The following is an 11,851-nucleotide window of genomic DNA, read 5'->3' on the forward strand; positions in this document are numbered from 1 at the left end:
CCACCATTGTGCAAGCTAAAAGACCACACAAAAAAATCCCTCTAAAATTAAAATGACTTTTTTCCAGAAAATGAGCAGAAGCACAGCAAAATATATATACAAATAAGAACTGTAACCCGAAATCATATGCACATGGACAATAGACATATCATTGTAATGTTAAACGAGATGTTTCATCATGTCCAACACTTTCTACCTAAATGTTGACATGCACAAATATTTTGACAAGAGAGGCAGCGACCTTGCTGTTGTGTAATATGGTTGTGGAGAGATGATTGCATTAGTGGTCTCATTCATGTACACAGAGTCTAAGAGGCCATTGGCCGTCAATGTGGACTAAACCAGACATTGTAATCAAATTCACCACAGGAATCTGCCCCAAACCAACAAAAAAGAGAAAAAAACACAACATGGAAATCATGGATACCACTTGAGCCCAAAAAAGTGCAGTTAGATTTTTCAAGGGTAAGTACAAAGAAAAACTATGTGCAAAAAATAATTTCAGAAAGACCAATTATTGCAGAATCTACAAGATAGAATTGAGATACTCACACATGCCACATTCTACCAGCATCAGATAAAGAAGATGCTGATTGTCAGTCTTACATAAGCCAGGCTGAGAGAGAGAGAGAGAGGACAGCAGTCTCCTCCTGCCTTTGGCCCTCAGGGTGGAGGGAACCGGCTGACTTACCGTCTCTTCAGCCCCCTTAACAAGCACAGCATCCCCCCCAAACGCAGGTTACACGAGGATCTTCACCAGCAGTGATTCACAGTGGTAATTTGTCTATGTTTTTAGGATAAGCCTTAAGCCCTGAATGTCTGGGACTGGATGTGATATTAGAATTTAACTGTCTTACCATCATTTTTATTTATTTTACTAGCTTATTTTGTTTATATAGATGAAATTCTGCAGATTAAAATATATGAAGGCAGTCAAAAAAAAAAAAGAAGAGGAAGGGAGGAATAAAATAGAAGATGGCCTAACAAATAGAGCTCCTGCAATAGACAGTTATTCTTAACAGATAGCTGTTGGTGATGTTCTTTGCTGAAGTTTTCCTTACTCTTTGTACGTTCTGAAATGTTCTGTGAATTTGCATGCTGAACACTGAAGATGGGAGATAATTAAATGATGCTGTCACCGGCAATGAATGCATCTGGAATAAGTGATAAACAAACAAAACATTCATTTTATCACAGGTAATTGCCTCTAATCTAGTTTTAGTTTTTTTTGTTTTTTTGGGGGGGGGAATTTGGTTAGCAGTGTGACACATTGCAATTTCAGATCAATTTATGTGAATTATTTGTGCTACCTTGTTGAAATATATTCCAGAGATGTGTTTCTCAGCAGATCAGTTCAGATCAGTTTTTTCTTCAAGTACCAAGAACACACATTTATACAGCTGCTGTTGAAAATTGGGGCTCAGAATTGAGGAAGTTCATTGCTCAGGGCGATTTTTAGAGGTAATATGCTTTTTGGTCTTAATGCTGGCCACCAGAATGCCATTTTATTCCATTATGTGGCTTTATCAAGCATGAAATGCCAAAAATAAAAATGCTGCTGTTATTTACTCACCCTAATGCTGTTCCAAACAAGAGTTCATAAACAACACAGGCTCCAAAAAAGCTCTATAAAAGCAGTCCATATAACTCAGTCCTTATATTCCAAGTCTTCCGAAGCCATATGACAGTTCGGCACCATGAACTTACCCAAAATTAAAGTCTGTATTTTTAGATATATTCAGCTCTCAGATCAAATATAGTTCTGATGATGCAGGTTTGGTGAAATGATGAATCAATAATGTTTGATGTTATTGATGTATTTGACAGCTCATGGTCGTTTTATTGAAAAAACTACTTGAAGATTCTTTAAAAATTCTCTTTTATGTTTTTCACAGATTAAATGCGGCTTTGGAGCGACATGAGGGTGAGTAAATAATCACAGAATTTTCTTCGCTTTAATACATCAAAAACTCACTAGAATGTGAATGTAGAAACAGAAACTTCTCCACAAAAGTTGTCTGTTTCACTCTGTCCCGTGAGAGGCGGATGCTGTTGCTGGGATACTGTTGCCTGGATACCATTGTTTCCATGTGTGGCCTGTATCATTCTGTGGTCAGATGAGACCCTTACAATTGTGTGACGTCAAGTTCTAGCCAATCAGCATGCAGGATGAGCTGAGGGGTGCTTGCGTAAGTGGTAAGAGCACACAGCGCGCATACAAATGATCTTAGCGCACACACACAGTCTGAATACTGATCAGCCAACACACAAACAACAGTGCTGCACTGAATTAGAAATGTTTCCAGTTTTAACAAAAGAACGAAATTAACTAATTAGTTTTCATTCATACAAACCTTGACTTCTAATTATGTGTGTGTGTGTGGTTGAGAGAGAAATTCACTCACATCTTCATTAGCACATGAATAACCATTCAAGCCTTTAACACACTTCAGTCACTCATCAAAAACAAACAACTCACAAGCTCAAAGCACTGCCGACTTGAAAACCGTACAATACACTTCCCATGCCGCAAACTCCTAAAACACTTGGCTGACAACACTCCTGACATCTGTTAAACTAATTGCTTTCATATTAGCTATGATAGTGAGCCAAGAAAGAGCTCAAATAATTGTAATATTTTGTTTTGTATGGGAATATCTGTTTTGGGGTGATCTGATTGCAAGTTTCAGCTTACATTTAATATGGGTGCAAATGGGGTCCAATGTGTCTTTTGATTGATGACTCACGCCGCTTTTGAGGGGTTCAGGAAGTTTGATCATGATTGTTTTCTCACTACAGAGCTCTGTGCAGCCTGAAGCTAGAACTCCGGATGGTATCAAGGAAGTCAAGGGTACCGGATCTTTACTGATGCTTCAGGAAATTTGTGAGTCATCCTGTTGGACCTCTACAGCAGCTCACATACTTGTCTGATGGACAGAGTGATAAAGCTAGATGATTTTCGTGAGGTGCGCAACCCACGTTTTGCACACACTGTAAATGATTCAACAAATAATTATGCTTTTGAGCTTTTAAAAGTTCATCAGAAATGAGTAATTTTATGCAGCAAGGATGCATTAAATTGATCAGAAGTTACAGTAAAGACTTTGACTTTTTGTTACCAAAGATTTCTATTTCAAATAAAGGCTTTTCTTTTTAATATTATATTCATCAATCAAATAATCTTGAAAATGTTTCCACATCACAGCATTGATAATAATAAATGTTTCTTGAGCACCAGTATATCAGAATGATTTCTGAAGGATCATGTGTAACTGGAGACTGGAGTAATGATGCTGAAAATTCAGCTTTGTCATTTTTCATTATATTAAAACAGAAAACTGTTTTTTAAATAGTAATTATGTTTCAAAATATTGCTGTTTTACTGTATTTTTGATCAAATGAATGCAGCCTTGGTGAGCAATAAAAAAACATTAAAATATCATACCAACCCCAAACTTTCCAACTGTAGTGTTATTGGAGATTGAAGAATATTATAATACATATTATAATATAATTACTTGTTTGCAGCAAGATTTTAAGTTGAATTATTTTCTAAGATTTTCAGATTAAGAATTGACTGTTCACACTGTTCCTGCCAACAAAAAATGAATAAATATTTATTCTTTTCACCATTTTGCTGAATTTCGTGCCAAAATCTGATGAAGAGCATATGGCTTGAAACATCTGTTTGATGAGGAAATGAATAAATATTTTTAAAAGCAACATCATGTTTTGATTTTGCTTTATATTTTTTGCTGCGTACCTGTATTAGTCATGTTTGGATGTGCATGCTTCACTGCATTTCCTCAGTTTCAGAATTACTCAGTTGTGCACATACAACACATAGTGTGTAAAAACACATGAACACAATATTCACACAAATCCATTCAAACACACATTCAGACCATGTTCAAGTAACCTCATAGCTGGGTAATATAAAGAAGGATGTTAGATCGGAAAAGAGTAGAAGTCTGAGTTTGTGTGTGTTGAAGGTCATTTTGAAGGGCAGTGGAATGTTATCAGAGCTGGTTCTAATGCCAGGAAGAGTTTTTGAGTTATGTAACGTTGTACAATGGCATTCCACACACTGGACAATAAATGACCACTAAGCCTCTCGGAAACAATGCAGGGTGTGTGTGTGTGTACTGTGTATGCATATGTGATATCCTCTGCATTTTTAACCTGATGCCACAAAACTGCAGCAGAGAAGTGAAACTAGGTTAAGATTCCACTTCAGGCTGTCTATAAAATCTACAGATCTGACAGGTTTCAGGGAACTGTGAGAATGGCTTGCCTGCATATGCCTGTGTGAGAGAGTTGTTGAGAAGATGCTCACTTCTGTCATTCTTTGGGTCATTAGCATTCTCTCTATCTTAACTCTTCTCAATATTGAACGGTTTAGCATTTCGGACAATGCCGATATAAATTGGGGGTGACTTTGGACCAATCAGCTGTGAGGGTGAGGTGTGTTTCTCTTTTCTTTTTTTCTTTTTTTCTCAACAGTGAGAATCCAGGCCGAGTCCTTTGGGATCTCTCTGCTCATATCCAATTCACTTTAACACAAGCCGTCCTTTCTGCTCTGTGTCAAATTTATTGTTTTCATCTCTCTGACTCATCTCTCTCTCTATCCTTCTCTTTTCCTTTCTATCTTGGTTAAATATTCTCTTTGTATGGTCTTGTCTGGGTTGTGAGTGACTCCTTGTCATTAGTTTTAAGTCAGTGGAGGCATTTCCACAAATGAGCGATGAAACGCTGTCCAGCTGCAATCCTCTAAAGTCCACTGCTGTTATCTAGTTTACAAGAGTTGCACATTCACTGCATACAGAGTACACTCAATATCACATTGCAATGTTTTCAAGTAAAAATTTAGCAGGATAAATGTATCTGAGAAGCAAAACTGCATGAGATATTAAGGAAATAGTTCACCGAAAAATACTTATTTTTCTCCATGCACTAAAATTGGATGGGAACCAGGGAACTATTCACTATTTTTACTTATTTTAAGCATGAATCTTCTTAAATATAGTTAATAGTATCTATGTAAACATGTTTTCGTCATATATTTGGCTTATACCATTTCCATCCAGTTATGCGGTTTTAGAATATAGAGTGTTTTAACACTTTTAAATGCTGTATTGGCCAATCAGCATCCAGAAATGGAATTATCCATTTAATAATTATAATCTATTCCATTTTATTATCATTTTTTTATTAAATAATTGAACTAAATAGTTTTAAAATGTATAAAAGAATGTATAATGATGTATAAAAAAGAAGGTATAATAAATAGTGAGAAATTTGTTTAGATGACTGTTGAGAACAAGAACAAAACAGTTGTGCAACTATGAAAAATCCTCAGTGCAGTTTTGTATTTACTTAAAGACATTATAACTGTGACAAGAGCTTAATATAGACTACCAGAATAATGGGATTCTCCTCACTCTACCCTGCTTCTTAAAATCATTCATAGTTTCTTATCTCAAGTCTTATCTCACTCATCTTGAGCTTTGACCTTTGACCTTTTAAGAAATGCAGAGTAGTTTAAGGTCTTATAGAAAATACACACATGCCCTGAGTGCCGTGTGTGTGTGTGTGTGTGTGTGTGGGAGAGAGAGTGTCTGTGCAGCAGCATATGTCTATGGCTTAACCTCATGTCATGTTTGACATAGTCACTTTCACAGTCTTAAGCATGAAATGCACTCAAACACATACCATGCATCCAGTCTGTTGTCCTGTCAGTCAGGGCATAATCAATCTGTCCCTCAATCGTTGTCTCTATGTGCAGAGAAGGTGAAAGACCATCAGATATATAATCCTCCTGATGCTCACTAAGATAAAACAGCTGTTGTACACATATGCTGTCATTTAAGCCAGTCCAGCAGGTTACATTCAGTTTATAACGGGTTTTAATAAGTGTATATAGAAATTGAGAGGTTGTAAATATATGTTTGAGAGGTGCATCTAATTTAGCATATAATGCAAAAATATGCAGTTTTCACAATAAGTGTTTGGACATGCTTGGACATTGCATCGGTCTGTTCATTTAAGCTTGATTCATTGTACTGAATCAGTTTGTTCGGACAGTTTGCATTTTTATATCTTGTGCAGTGTTATTTTAATATTATTTATATACTATCATAGTATACTTGCATATTAATATTTTGAAGTAACTTTATTTTAGATTTTAGTTATGGTTTAATTTAAATGTTAGTATTTTATTAGTAGTCATTTTAGAAATGTATGTGCTTTTGTTATTTACATTAGTATTTTTTTCTGAATATTTCTATTTATCTATAATTATTTTCATTTCAGGTATATTTTTAGTAATTTTATTACTTAAACTTCATTGAAACTTTATTTTAGTTAGCTGCCAAGGGAATATTTAACATATTATTTTTTACATTTTTCATTTTTCATTTAATATTTATATTTTGTTTTATTTCATGTTTATGTCATTTACCGTTTTTAATAGTTGTAGTTAAAAAATAATGTAGCATTGGAGAAGTCTGATTCATACTAGTGAATCGGTTTGTTTTGACAGTCCTCTCATGTACCTTTAGAAAGTGAACTGATTCATTTGGTTCTCTCTTATGTAGAGCTGAAAATTCATTTTAGTGAATCAGTTTGTCCTAAATGGTCTTCTTTCCCATATGCAGCGGTGGAAAGTTCAGTGAATCAATTCATTCAGATGTAAATGAACAGGGAAAAAATTATTGTTTTCATAAATTAGGGTACCTTTATTTATAATTTACCTCTGAGTTTGATACTGTCACTCCAATTTGGATGATTCAGTTATTCATACACCAACCTCAATCACTGAATAATTTTGTTTTTATATTTGTAAAAACATATTGCTCTTTTAAATAACTTCACTGTAGTTAGTGTTTTAGTTTTAGTTTTAATTTTGTTATCTAACACAATGAAATGTAAACATTTTAACTGTGGATTTTTAAAATTCATTTTCTAGCCATTGTAAACGGTCAAGCAGGAAAATTTAGAGGTCAAGTCTTGCGTCCCTGTATTTTGAACAGCAACTCAAACCTTTTCATCTTCACCACCCTTGAAGATTATATGAGCATAAAATGTGTATATGTGTGTGAGAGAGAGAGTCGGTGCTTCCATACACACCTCTAATGCACAGACACGACACACACAAACACACACTCCTTTCACGGATGCCCCTGCTGAAGCATCACAATATGTCTCTGCTCTTTTCACTCCCACACTCGTCTCGTTCTCGCCGCAGAAGTCTGAGAAACACTGAATCCTGGGAGATTCAGAATCTTAATGACTCATCATGTTTGAAAATCTGACACGCTGACACATACTGGCTGTTCAGCTAAAGATGTCGGCGACATCGGTTTTATCTCTCTAGCTGCTCTAGACCACATTTGGCGATTGCCTTCTTTGAGAAGTGCCAATGCTTGCGTATAAATGAACAAAAATGTGCATATTGTGTTGCGGAGATTACATTTCTAATTTACCTTCCTGTTAGCAGCCTTGAATATCAGCCATTGCAGTCATTTTTATCCTGCATTGACACAGACACACACACACACACTTAGTACCAAGATGAGCCAATGCATCAGTCACAGCTACTCCTCCCACTCCACCTGTCAACCTTCCAGCCTTGCCATCTCTCCATCTCTCTCTCTGTTTCTTTCAGTCTGAGTGCTATATTAGCATATGCGCCACTACCTTATAAACTTTTTAAATGGAAAACTGGAGCAAAATTGTACGTCTTTCCCTTTTTGGATGCCAATCTAAGTATCCGATTCGATACTCCCGTCTGTCTGGCCTGATTTCATGTCATGCATTTTACATCTCAGGTTTGCTAAAGTGAGATTTCACGCTCTCACGTGTAACTTATTCGGTTTGGCTCTGAAGCATTATCAGCACGTGAGGGGAAAGAAGCTATTCTGAGAATGGGAAGAGAGAGAAAAAAGAAAAGAGTGAGAGACTGTGTCCCCAAAGATATCTTGCCTTCCCTGTAGCATAGAGAGAGATGAGCAGAGGATCATGTTTATTTTATAAGGCTCACGCTCTCTCTTTTATGTGTGTGTGTTTGTGTTAGAGAGATAGTAACTTTGAAAAGAAGCTGAGCATTTGGAAGGAGAGGAGAGGAGAAGAAGGCAGATGATGTTGTTGGTATCATGGTTCCTGTGTTTTTTTTGGACTGAGGTACTGAAGGCTAAAATGCTCCAACAATGATCTAATCTTTTCCTCAAAACACAGCTCAAATTACACTACACACACACACACACACACACACACAGATACGGCAGAGGATGACTCAACATTTATATGAAGTGATGTGAGGAAGAGGGGGACATTTATCTCCAGAACACCTTATTGGAAATAACTATGACTAGTCATGAGTCTGTCGTTTTCATTTCCAGATACTTTCCCATCAAAGAAAGCTTGCAGATGTGATCTCCTGAATATTTTAATTGCCTCAATGGGTTTAAATAGAGAGCAAACTGAGTCTTTTGTTGCTTGAATTTTTCTTCTGAGAGATAGTCTTTTAGTAGAGATCTCAACCAGATCTCAAAGTGGTATGCCCAGATCTTCAATCAAAAGCCTGAGATGAACTCAAACATGTCCCATCAGATTCTTCAGAGACTAAATTATCTCTATACTTTTACTGTATTAAAACAAACGATTTTAGGAGTAACATCTGTTGATACCTACACCACCGTTCAATAGTTTGGGGTCACTACCATTTTCAAAATGCTATTCAGCAATGATGCATTAATTTGATCAAAATTTACAGTAAAGAAATTTATAATGTTACAAAAGATTTATATGTAAAATAAATTATGTTCTTCTATTCATCAAAGAATCCTGAAAAAATGTATCACAAAAATAAAAAAATTAGTAAGCAGCACTACTGATTTCAACATTGATAATAAGAAATGTTTCTTGAGCACCAAATCTACATACAGTGAGGAAAATAAGTATTTGAACACCCTGCAATTTTGCAAGTTCTCCCACTTAGAAATCATGGAGGAGTCTGAAATTGTCATCGTAGGTGCATGTCCACTGTGAGAGACATAATCTAAAAAAAAAAAATCCAGAAATCGCAATGTATGATTTTTTTAACTATTTATTTGTATGACACAGCTGCAAATAAGTATTTGAACACCTGAGAAAATCAATGTAAATATTTGGTACAGTAGCCTTTGTTTGCAATTACAGAGGTCAAACGTTTCCTGTAGTTTTTCACCAGGTTTGCACACACTGCAGGAGGGATTTTGGCCCACTCCTCCACACAGATCTTCTCTAGATCAGTCAGGCCTGTCGCTGAGAAACACGGAGTTTGAGCTCCCTCCAAAGATTCTGTATTGGGTTTAGGTCTGGAGACTGGCTAGGCCACGCCAGAACCTTGATATGCTTCTTACAGAGCCACTCCTTGGTTATCCTGGCTGTGTGCTTGGTCATTGTCATGTTGGAAGACCCAGCCTCGACCCATCTTCAATGCTCTAACTGAGGGAAGGAGGTTGTTCCCCAAAATCTCGCAATACATGGCCCTGGTCATCCTCTCCTTAATACAGTGCAGTCGCCCTGTCCCATGTGCAGAAAAACAACCCCAAAGCATGATGCTACCACCCCATGCTTCACAGTAGGGATGGTGTTCTTGGGATGGTACTCATCATTCTTCTTCCTCCAAACACGTTTAGTGGAATTATGACCAAAAGTTCTATTTTGGTCTCATCTGACCACATGACTTTCTCCCATGACTCCTCTGGATCATCCAAATGGTCATTGGCAAACTTAAGTCGGGCCTGGACATGTGCTGGTTTAAGCAGGGGAACCTTCCGTGCCATGCATGATTTCAAACCATGACGCCTTAGTGTATTACCAACAGTAACCTTGGAAACGGTGGTCCCAGCTCTTTTCAGGTCATTGACCAGCTCCTCCCGTGTAGTTCTGGGCTGATTTCTCACCTTTCTTAGGATCATTGAGACCCCACGAGGTGAGATCTTGCATGGAGCCCCAGTCCGAGGGAGATTGACAGTCATGTTTAGCTTCTTCCATTTTCTAATGATTGCTCCAACAGTGGACCTTTTTCACCAAGCTGCTTGGCAATTTCCCGTAGCCCTTTCCAGCCTTGTGGAGGTGTACAATTTTGTCTCTAGTGTCTTTGGACAGCTCTTTGGTCTTGGCCATGTTAGTAGTTGGATTCTTACTGATTGTATGGGGTGGACAGGTGTCTTTATGCAGCTAACGACCTCAAACGGATGCATCTAATTTAGGATAATAAATGGAGTGGAGGTGGACATTTTAAAGGCAGACTAACAGGTCTTTGAGGGTCAGAATTCTAGCTGATAGACAGGTGTTCAAATACTTATTTGCAGCTGTATCATACAAATAAATAGTTAAAAAATCATACATTGTGATTTCTGGATTTTTTTTTTTAGATTATGTCTCTCACAGTGGACATGCACATACGATGACAATTTCAGACCCCTCCATGATTTCTAAGTGGGAGAACTTGCAAAATAGCAGGGTGTTCAAATACTTATTTTCCTCACTGTATGTGACCCTGGACCACAAAACCAGTCTTAAGTGTCAATTTTTCGAAATTGAGATTTATACATCATCTGAAAGCTGAATAAATAAGCTTTCCATTGATGTATGGTTTGTTAGGATCGGACAATATTTCGCCGAGATACAACTATTTGAAAATCTGGAATCTGAGGGTGAAAAAAATCTAAATATTGAGAAAATCGCCTTTAAGGTTGTCCAAATGAAGTTCTTAGCAATGCATATTACTAATCAAAAATGAAGTTTTGATATATTTATGTTGAGAAATTTACAAAATATCTTCACTTAATGTCCTAATGATTTTTGGCATAAAAGAAAAATGGATAATTTTGACCCATACAATGTATTTTTTGCTATTGCTACAAATATACCCCAGCGACTTAAGACTGGTTTTGTGGTCCAGGGTCACATATCAGAATGATTTCTGAGAGAAAAAACTTCACAAACTTAAAAAATGTCACAATATTACTGTTATTTTTGATCAAATAAATGCAGCATAAGTGACTAGAATGTAAATGCAGAAAGCTCCTTTTCAGTCTCTTGAGCTACGAACAGACATCGATCGAGCAAAATGTCCTCAAGATTAATTGCAGAATTCCTTTCCATTTCGTGATACATTCACACTACAGTTCCCTACATTTCCATTTTTCTCTCTCCTGTTGCTCTGTATAGTTTTGATCTTCAGATTTGTATCTCAGAATAACAACTTGAGACTAGTGAGAAACCCACTTCAAAGAGATATGAAGGCACAAGAGAGAGAAATAGAGGTTCTGTCTGGTCTATGTGTCAATTTATGTCAAAATGATGAGTTTTAATGTCTTATTTTGCATACTTACAAGAAGAAAAACATTTCTTTAGCTGGAGTTGTTTGGGTTGTATATGTGTGCCTGAGAGACTCAATTCATTGGACAGTGTGCTGATGAATAATAGATACCCTCTGCTACACTGTGCTTTGATTACTAAATGTATGTATACAGATGTTGATCGATTAAAGGTACAATCCAATTCCAATGATATTTATAAATACTTTAAAGATGTGCTCTCACTCTCAAATCTGCATTTTAATGGGTAAAGTCGACCCAGATTGCGTGTGCACTTTCAAACGTTTTAACTAATTGTCTGTCCTCAAAAATATAAATAATCCAACCTAGGTTGGTGTCTAAGAAAATACTGTGGTCTATGGGTCATTCTTATACAATGTGAAGCAGCTGTTTCTCCAAATAACACACCAGGAAATGATGCATATTTATTTGACGTATGGATATCTGAAATCGCTCGCTTTTCGTACATTTCATATTTCACG

This window comes from Onychostoma macrolepis, chromosome 23, assembly GCF_012432095.1.
Source record: "Onychostoma macrolepis isolate SWU-2019 chromosome 23, ASM1243209v1, whole genome shotgun sequence".
Lineage (NCBI taxonomy): Eukaryota > Metazoa > Chordata > Actinopteri > Cypriniformes > Cyprinidae > Onychostoma > Onychostoma macrolepis.